At 63.3% G+C, this 10,073-nt stretch overlaps 2 non-coding genes across 2 annotated transcripts; both read left to right on the forward strand.

Annotated features, from left to right (window-relative positions):
• Nucleotides 1–363: 363 nt before the first annotated feature.
• LOC131871080 (5S ribosomal RNA) lies at nucleotides 364–482 on the forward strand. The gene has a single exon (XR_009369365.1). It is a non-coding gene; the product is annotated as a 5S ribosomal RNA (ribosomal RNA).
• Nucleotides 483–8,299: 7,817 nt separating this feature from the next.
• On the forward strand, nucleotides 8,300–8,418 carry LOC131871081 (5S ribosomal RNA). The gene has a single exon (XR_009369366.1). It is a non-coding gene; the product is annotated as a 5S ribosomal RNA (ribosomal RNA).
• Nucleotides 8,419–10,073: the final 1,655 nt, after the last annotated feature.

Genomic DNA, 10,073 nt, shown 5'->3' on the forward strand with positions numbered 1-10,073 from the left:
AAACCGAGCGCCTTGGTGCACCGGGGCAAGATCGAGCGTGCACCCGAGGCGCCCCGAACATGCACCAAGGTGCACTCGGCCCACATGTGAGCGCAGGTCGTTGCGCCCGAGGTGGTGTGTGGGCACCGCGTTGCAGACGGGACACTGCACGCACACGACGCCCCCTCCAGGTGCACGCACGTAGGCCGGGCCGGGTGCACACCCGACGCCCTAGCAAGGTGCGCGCACCCGGGCAGGGCTCACACTTGGCGAACGGGGCGCACTTCGCGAGGGAGGGTGTGCACCTCGACGGGGGTGGGTGGCCGGGGTGGATTCGCACGTGGGTCGCGGTTTGCTAAGTACACACTGCGACAAGCTCATAACGGGTGCGATCATACCAGCATTAGTGCACCGGATCCCATCAGAACTCCGCAGTTAAGCGCGCTTGGGCCGGAGTAGTACTGGGATGGGTGACCTCCCGGGAAGTCCCGGTGTTGCACCCTTTTTTAGTTTTTCGCCGGGCGTCGCAATGCTATTTGAATAAACCTTTTGCCCGTTTGCGTTCTCGTCGGGGCCGGGCCGGGCCGGGGTGCGCTGCCCGCACTACCGCGCGCGCGGGGGCGACACCGAGCGCGCACCCGAGGCGCCCCGAGCACACAGGCCACGGTGCAACCCGGGCGTTGTGCGCGCACCCCGGTGCGCCCGAGGTGCTGCGCGCGCACCCAGGTGAAATCGGTGTGCACCTCGGCCAGTGCGCGCTCGGTCGAGTCGCGCACGTTGGCCAAGGTGCACGGTGATGTTTCTTACTCTAAGGTTCCGCACCAGACGCCCGGGACAGGTGAGCGAAGCTGGGCGGGGCCGGGTGCGCGGCCGGGGCAGGTGCACGCAGCTGGAGAGAGCTTTGGAGCACACTTCGGAGCGCACCAATGATGCGCTCCATTCAAAAGTTTCCTGAAAAGGCAAAAAAAGTTGAGATTATAGAATTTCCCACTTGAGAGATTGTAAAAAAAAAAAATTTAAAATGAAGGAAACGCGGGTGCCAAGGTGTGCGCAGCCCAGCCAAGGTGTGCGCACCAAGGCGCCCACCCTGGCGAAGGTGCACGCAAGGTGCGCACCCGAGGCAAACCGGACAATTAACCCAACTTTCGACTTCGCGCGCACCTTGGAGCGCACTTCGGAGCGCTCCTTGGTGCGCACCAATCTTGGGCACCTCGGAGTGCACCATGGCGCCCACCAAGGTGCGCACCCGGGGCAAACCGAGCTCCGACTTCGTGCGCACCTTGGAGCGCACGAAAGGTGCGCACCATGGCGCCCACCAAGGTGCGCAGCCCAGCCAAGGCGTGCGCATCAAGGTGCGCACCCTGGCGAAGGTGCGCACCCGGGGCAAACCGAGCTCCGACTTCGTGCGCACCTTGGAGCGCACAAAAGGTGCGCAACCCAGCCAAGGTGTGCGCACCCCGGTCAAACCGAGCTCCGAATCGTGCGCACCAGAGGTGCACGCCATCGTGCGCACCTTGGAGCACACTTCGGAGCCCTCCTTGGTGCGCGCCGATGTTGCGCACCTCGGAGCGCACCCGGGGAAAACAATGCAATTAACCCGACTTTCGACTTCGTGGGCACCTCGGAGCGCTCTCGGGTTCGCACCTCGGAGCACACCGAGGTGCGCACCTTTGATGCGCTGCCTTCACCAATTTCCAGAAAAGGCAAGAAAACATTGAGAAGGTGTGCGCACCGAGGTGCCCACCCTGGCGAAGGTGCACGCGAGGTGCGCACCCGGGGCAAACCGGGCTCCGACTTCGTGCACGCCGCACCTTGGAGCACACTTCGGAGCGCTCCTTGGTGCGCACCAGGGCGCGCAACCCAGCCGAGGTGCCCACCCCGGCGAAGGTGCACGCGAGGTGCGCACCCGGGGCAAACCGGGCTCCGACTTCGTGCACGCCATGGTGCCCACCGCGGCGAAGGTGCACGCGAGGTGCGCACCCGGGGCAAACCGGGCTCCGACTTCGTGCACGCCGCACCTTGGAGCACACTTCGGAGCGCTCCTTGGTGCGCACCATGGTGCCCACCAGGGCGCGCAACCCCGCCGAAGGTGCACGCGAGGTGCGCACCCGGGGCAAACCGGGCTCCGACTTCGTGCACGCCGCACCTTGGAGCACACTTCGGAGCGCTCCTTGGTGCGCACCATGGTGCCCACCAGGGCGCGCAACCCCGCCGAAGGTGCACGCGAGGTGCGCACCCGGGGCAAACCGGGCTCCGACTTCGTGCACGCCATGGTGCGCACCGCGGCGAAGGTGCGCACCCGGGGCAAACCGGGCTCCGACTTCGTGCACGCCGCACCTTGGAGCACACTTCGGAGCGCTCCTTGGTGCGCACCAGGGCGCGCAACCCAGCCGAGGTGCCCACCCCGGCGAAGGTGCACGCGAGGTGCGTACCCGGGGCAAACCGGGCTCCGACTTCGTGCACGCCGCACCTTGGAGCACACTTCGGAGCGCTCCTTGGTGCGCACCATGGTGCCCACCAGGCCGCGCAACCCAGCCAAGGTGTGCGCACCAAGGTGCACGCGAGGTGCGCACCCGGGGCAAACCGGGGTCCGACTTCGTGCACGCCGCACCTTGGAGCACACATCGGGGCGCTCCCGGGTTCGCACCGGCGTTGCGCACCGTGGTGGGCACCTCGGAGCACACCAAGGTGGGCAGCGAGGTGCGCACCTTTGATGCGATGCCTTCACTAATTTCCATAAAAGGCAAAAAAAAAACGAGATTTTAAAATTTCCGTTTTGAAAGATAGTGAGAAAAAGGGAATGCTGGTGCCATCTTGAGCCCGCCCTGGTGCGCAGCCCAGCCAAGGTGTGCGCACCAAGGTGCCCACCCTGGCGAAGGTGCGCGCCCGGGCAATTAATCCAACTTCCAACTTCGCGCGCGCCAGGGTGGGAGCGCACCCAACAACCGGGCCTGGGAAGAGCCAATGCGAGAAACCCCACCAAACGCTCTGACAAAAAAAGAGGGGGCGCTCCAGTAACCCCGCTTCGGAGCGCACCCTGGGCAAACCCAGCCAAGGTGCCCACCCCGGCCAAGGTGCAGGCGAGGTGCGCACCCGGGGCAAACCGGGCTCCGACAACGTGCACGCCGCACCTTGGAGCACACTTCGTAGCGCTCCCGGGTGCGCACCTCAGAGCACACCAAGGTGGGCAGCGAGGTGCGCACCTTTGATGCGCTGCCTTCACTAATTTCCAGAAAAGGCAAAAAAAAAAGGAGATTTTAAAATTTCCGTTTTGAAAGATAGTGAAAAAAACGGAACGCGCGTGCCATCTTGAGCCCGCCCTGGTGCGCAGCCCAGGTAAGGTGCCCACCCTGGCAAAGGTGCGCACCCGGGCAATTAACCCTACTTCCGACTTCGTGCGCGCCAGGGTGGCAACCGGGCCTCGGAAGAGCCAATGCGAGAAACCCCACCAAACGCTCCGACAAAAAAAGAGGCGGCGCTCCAATAACCCCGCTTCGGAGCGCAGCCGGGGCAAACCCAGCCAAGGTGCCCACCCCGACGAAGGTGCACGCGAGGTGCGCACCCGGGGCAAACCGGGCTCCGACAACGTGCACGCAGCACCTTGGAGCACACTTCGAAGCACTCCCGGGTGCCCACCGGCGTTGCGCACCGTGGTGGGCAGCGAGGTGCGCACCTTTGATGCGCTGCCTTCACTAATTTCCAGAAAAAGGCAAAAAAAAATGAGATTTTAAAATTTCCGTTTTGAAAGATAGTGAAAAAAAAGGAACGCGGGTGCCATCTTGAGCCCGCCCTGGTGCGCAGCCCAGGCAAGGCATGCGCACCAAGGTGCCCACCCGAGGTGCACACCCGGGGCAAACCGGGCTCCGACTTCGTGCAGGCCGCACCTTGGAGCACACTTCGGAGCGCTCCTTGGTGCGCACCATGGTGCCCACCAGGGCGCGCAACCCAGCCAAGGTCTGCACACCAAGGTGCCCACCCCGGCGAAGGTGCACGCGAGGTGCGCACCCGGGGCAAACCGGGCTCCGACTTCGTGCACGCCATGGTGCCCACCGCGGCGAAGGTGCACGCGAGGTGCGCACCCGGGGCAAACCGGGCTCCGACTTCGTGCACGCCGCACCTTGGAGCACACTTCGGAGCGCTCCTTGGTGCGCACCATGGTGCCCACCAGGGCGCGCAACCCAGCCAAGGTGTGCGCACCAAGGTGCACGCGAGGTGCGCACCCGGGGCAAACCGGGGTCCGACTTCGTGCACGCCGCACCTTGGAGCACACATCGGAGCGCTCCCAGGTTCGCACCAGCGTTGCGCACCTTTGATGCGCTGCCTTCACTAATTTCAAGAAAAGGCAAAAAAAAACGAGATTTTAAAATTTCCGTTCTGAAAGATAGTGAAAAAAACGGAACGCGGGTGCCATCTTGAGCCCTTCCTGGTGCGCAGCCCAGGCAAGTTGTGCGCACCAAGGTGCCCACCCTGGCGGAGGTGCGCGCCCGGGGCAATCCGGGCTCCGACTTCGTGCACTGCATGGTGCCCACCAAGGCGCGCAACCCAGCCAAGGTGCCCACCGCAGCGAAGGTGCACGCGAGGTGCGCACCCGAGGTGCACACCCGGGGCAAACCGGGCTCCGACTTCGTGCACGCCGCACCTTGGAGCACACTTCAGAGCGCTCCTTGGTGCGCACCAGGGCGCGCAACCCAGCCGAGGTGCCCACCCCGGCGAAGGTGCACGCGAGGTGCGCACCCGGGGCAAACCGGGCTCCGACTTCGTGCACGCCATGGTGCCCACCGCGGCGAAGGTGCGCACCCGGGGCAAACCGGGCTCCGACTTCGTGCACGCCGCACCTTGGAGCACACTTCGGAGCGCTCCTTGGTGCGCACCATGGTGCCCACCAGGCCGCGCAACCCAGCCAAGGTGTGCGCACCAAGGTGCACGCGAGGTGCGCACCCGGGGCAAACCGGGGTCCGACTTCGTGCACGCCGCACCTTGGAGCACACATCGGGGCGCTCCCGGGTTCGCACCGGCGTTGCGCACCGTGGTGGGCACCTCGGAGCACACCAAGGTGGGCAGCGAGGTGCGCACCTTTGATGCGATGCCTTCACTAATTTCCATAAAAGGCAAAAAAAAAACGAGATTTTAAAATTTCCGTTTTGAAAGATAGTGAGAAAAAGGGAATGCTGGTGCCATCTTGAGCCCGCCCTGGTGCGCAGCCCAGCCAAGGTTTGCGCACCAAGGTGCCCACCCTGGCGAAGGTGTGCGCCCGGGCAATTAACCCAACTTCCAACTTCGCGCGCGCCAGGGTGGGAGCGCACCCAACAACCGGGCCTGGGAAGAGCCAATGCGAGAAACCCCACCAAACTCTCTGACAAAAAAAGAGGGGGCGCTCCAGTAACCCCGCTTCGGAGCGCACCCTGGGCAAACCCAGCCAAGGTGCCCACCCCGGCCAAGGTGCAGGCGAGGTGCGCACCCGGGGCAAACCGGGCTCCGACAACGTGCACGCCGCACCTTGGAGCACACTTCGTAGCGCTCCCGGGTGCGCACCTCAGAGCACACCAAGGTGGGCAGCGAGGTGCGCACCTTTGATGCGCTGCCTTCACTAATTTCCAGAAAAGGCAAAAAAAAAAGGAGATTTTAAAATTTCCGTTTTGAAAGATAGTGAAAAAAACGGAACGCGCGTGCCATCTTGAGCCCGCCCTGGTGCGCAGCCCAGGTAAGGTGCCACCCTGGCAAAGGTGCGCACCCGGGCAATTAACCCTACTTCCGACTTCGTGCGCGCCAGGGTGGCAACCGGGCCTCGGAAGAGCCAATGCGAGAAACCCCACCAAACGCTCCGACAAAAAAAGAGGCGGCGCTCCAATAACCCCGCTTCGGAGCGCAGCCGGGGCAAACCAAGCCAAGGTGCCCACCCCGACGAAGGTGCACGCGAGGTGCGCACCCGGGGCAAACCGGGCTCCGACAACGTGCACGCAGCACCTTGGAGCACACTTCGAAGCACTCCCGGGTGCCCACCGGCGTTGCGCACCGTGGTGGGCAGCGAGGTGCGCACCTTTGATGCGCTGCCTTCACTAATTTCCAGAAAAAGGCAAAAAAAAATGAGATTTTAAAATTTCCGTTTTGAAAGATAGTGAAAAAAAAGGAACGCGGGTGCCATCTTGAGCCCGCCCTGGTGCGCAGCCCAGGCAAGGCATGCGCACCAAGGTGCCCACCCGAGGTGCACACCCGGGGCAAACCGGGCTCCGACTTCGTGCAGGCCGCACCTTGGAGCACACTTCGGAGCGCTCCTTGGTGCGCACCATGGTGCCCACCAGGGCGCACCCGAGGCAAACCGGGCTCCGACTTCGTGCACGCCGCACCTTGGAGCACACATCGGAGCGCTCCCAGGTTCGCACCAGCGTTGCGCACCTTTGATGCGCTGCCTTCACTAATTTCCAGAAAAGGCAAAAAAAAACGATATTTTAAAATTTCCGTTCTGAAAGATAGTGAAAAAAACGGAACGCGGGTGCCATCTTGAGCCCTTCCTGATGCGCAGCCCAGGCAAGTTGTGCGCACCAAGGTGCCCACCCTGGCGGAGGTGCGCGCCCGGGGCAAACCGGGCTCCGACTTCGTGCACTGCATGGTGCCCACCAAGGCGCGCAACCCAGCCAAGGTGCCCACCGCAGCGAAGGTGCACGCGAGGTGCGCACCCGAGGTGCACACCCGGGGCAAACCGGGCTCCGACTTCGTGCACGCCGCACCTTGGAGCACACTTCAGAGCGCTCCTTGGTACGCACCAGGGCGCGCAACCCAGCCAAGGTGCTCACCCCGGCGAAGGTGCACGCGAGGTGCGCACCCGGGGCAAACCGGGCTCGGACTTCGTGCACGCCGCACCTTGGAGCACACATCGGAGCGCTCCCGGGTTCGCACCAGCATTGCGCACCTTTGATGCGCTGCCTTCACTAATTTCCAGAAAAGGCAAAAAAAAGAAAAAAATGAGATTTTAAAATTTCCGTTTTGAAAGATAGTGAAAAAAACGGAACGCGGGTGCCATCTTGAGCCCGCCCTGGTGTGCAGCCCAGGCAAGTTGTGCGCACCAAGGCACCCACCCTGGCCAAGGTGGGTCACGGGGTGGGTCCTAGGGTGGGTAACGGGGTGGGTACTAAGGTGCGTGCCAAGGTGGGTCATAGGGTGGGTGCCAAGGTGGGCACCAGGGTGGGTGTGCACCAACCCTAGCCAGGGTAGGTCACGGGGTGGTTGTCGGGGTGGGCGTCAAGGAGCCAAGGTGGGTGGCAAGTAGCCAAGTTGCGTGCCAAGGTGGGTGTCGGGGTGGGTGCCAAGGATCCAAGGTGGGTGCCAAGGAACCAAGGTGGGTGTCTGGGTGGGTGCCGAGGTGGGAGCCAGGGTGGGTCCCAAGGTGAGTGCAAAGGTGGGTGCCAGGGTCAAGGTGAGTGCCAATGTGGGTTCCAAGGTGCCAGGGTCAGGGTGAGTGCCAATGTGGGTTCAAAGGTGCTAAGTTGGGTGCGAGGTTGGGTGCGAGGGTGGGTGGGTGCCAAGGTGTGCTAGGTGGAAGCCCGGGTGGGTCGGCATCCCATGGGTGTCGAGTTGGGTGCCTGATGGGTGCTTCTTGTCAAGTTTTAGTCGTCGGGACTCATTTCGAGCCTTAGAGGTCGTTTCTTGTCCGGTTGCCCTGTCTTCGACCTGGGAACCCAATTTTGGTCCTCGGGTCCCATTTTTTTTTGTCTCGCATCCCACTTTTGGCCTGTGGCCTTTTCGGGGTCGATTCTCGTTTTGGGCATCAGAGCATGTTTCTTCTCCTAAAACCCAATATTTGTTTATTAAGTCTCGGAACACATTTTTGTTCTCGTGGACCCATCATGGGTCTTGGAACGCATTTGTGGTCCTTGGGTCCCATTTTGCATCCCGAAACTTGTGTTTTGGTGCTTGATCCCTATTTTGGGTGCCCACCTTGCACCAAGTGCGCACCCGGGGCAAACCGAGCGCCTTGGTGCACCGGGGCAAGATCGAGCGTGCACCCGAGGCGCCCCGAACATGCACCAAGGTGCACTCGGCCCACATGTGAGCGCAGGTCGTTGCGCCCGAGGTGGTGTGTGGGCACCGCGTTGCAGACGGGACACTGCACGCACACGACGCCCCCTACAGGTGCACGCACGTAGGCCGGGCCGGGTGCACACCCGACGCCCTAGCAAGGTGCGCGCACCCGGGCAGGGCTCACACTTGGCGAACGGGGCGCACTTCGCGAGGGAGGGTGTGCACCTCGACGGGGGTGGGTGGCCGGGGTGGATTCGCACGTGGGTCGCGGTTTGCTAAGTAAACACTGCGACAAGCTCATAACGGGTGCGATCATACCAGCGTTAGTGCACCGGATCCCATCAGAACTCCGCAGTTAAGCGCGCTTGGGCCGAAGTAGTACTGGGATGGGTGACCTCCCGGGAAGTCCCGGTGTTGCACCCTTTTTTAGTTTTTCGCCGGGCATCGCAATGCTATTTGAATAAACCTTTTGCCCGTTTGCGTTCTCGTCGGGGCCGGGCCGGGCCGGGGTGCGCTGCCCGCACTACCGCGCGCGCGGGGGCGACACCGAGCGCGCACCCGAGGCGCCCCGAGCACACAGGCCACGGTGCAACCCGGGCGTTGTGCGCGCACCCCGGTGCGCCCGAGGTGCTGCGCGCGCACCCAGGTGAAATCGGTGTGCACCTCGGCCAGTGCGCGCTCGGTCGAGTCGCGCACGTTGGCCAAGGTGCACGGTGATGTTTCTTACTCTAAGGTTCCGCACCAGACGCCCGGGACAGGTGAGCGAAGCTGGGCGGGGCCGGGTGCGCGGCCGGGGCAGGTGCACGCAGCTGGAGAGAGCTTTGGAGCACACTTCGGAGCGCACCAATGATGCGCTCCATTCAAAAGTTTCCTGAAAAGGCAAAAAAAGTTGAGATTATAGAATTTCCCACTTGAGAGATTGTAAAAAAAAAAAATTTAAAATGAAGGAAACGCGGGTGCCAAGGTGTGCGCAGCCCAGCCAAGGTGTGCGCACCAAGGCGCCCACCCTGGCGAAGGTGCACGCAAGGTGCGCACCCGAGGCAAACCGGACAATTAACCCAACTTTCGACTTCGCGCGCACCTTGGAGCGCACTTCGGAGCGCTCCTTGGTGCGCACCAATCTTGGGCACCTCGGAGTGCACCATGGCGCCCACCAAGGTGCGCACCCGGGGCAAACCGAGCTCCGACTTCGTGCGCACCTTGGAGCGCACGAAAGGTGCGCACCATGGCGCCCACCAAGGTGCGCAGCCCAGCCAAGGCGTGCGCATCAAGGTGCGCACCCTGGCGAAGGTGCGCACCCGGGGCAAACCGAGCTCCGACTTCGTGCGCACCTTGGAGCGCACAAAAGGTGCGCAACCCAGCCAAGGTGTGCGCACCCCGGTCAAACCGAGCTCCGAATCGTGCGCACCAGAGGTGCACGCCATCGTGCGCACCTTGGAGCACACTTCGGAGCCCTCCTTGGTGCGCGCCGATGTTGCGCACCTCGGAGCGCACCCGGGGAAAACAATGCAATTAACCCGACTTTCGACTTCGTGGGCACCTCGGAGCGCTCTCGGGTTCGCACCTCGGAGCACACCGAGGTGCGCACCTTTGATGCGCTGCCTTCACCAATTTCCAGAAAAGGCAAGAAAACATTGAGAAGGTGTGCGCACCGAGGTGCCCACCCTGGCGAAGGTGCACGCGAGGTGCGCACCCGGGGCAAACCGGGCTCCGACTTCGTGCACGCCGCACCTTGGAGCACACTTCGGAGCGCTCCTTGGTGCGCACCAGGGCGCGCAACCCAGCCGAGGTGCCCACCCCGGCGAAGGTGCACGCGAGGTGCGCACCCGGGGCAAACCGGGCTCCGACTTCGTGCATGCCATGGTGCCCACCGCGGCGAAGGTGCACGCGAGGTGCGCACCCGGGGCAAACCGGGCTCCGACTTCGTGCACGCCGCACCTTGGAGCACACTTCGGAGCGCTCCTTGGTGCGCACCATGGTGCCCACCAGGGCGCGCAACCCCGCCGAAGGTGCACGCGAGGTGCGCACCCGGGGCAAACCGGGCTCCGACTTCGTGCACGCCGCACCTTGGAGCACAC

Source organism: Cryptomeria japonica, unplaced genomic scaffold, assembly GCF_030272615.1.
Source record: "Cryptomeria japonica unplaced genomic scaffold, Sugi_1.0 HiC_scaffold_369, whole genome shotgun sequence".
In the NCBI taxonomy this organism is placed as follows: Eukaryota; Viridiplantae; Streptophyta; class Pinopsida; order Cupressales; family Cupressaceae; genus Cryptomeria; species Cryptomeria japonica.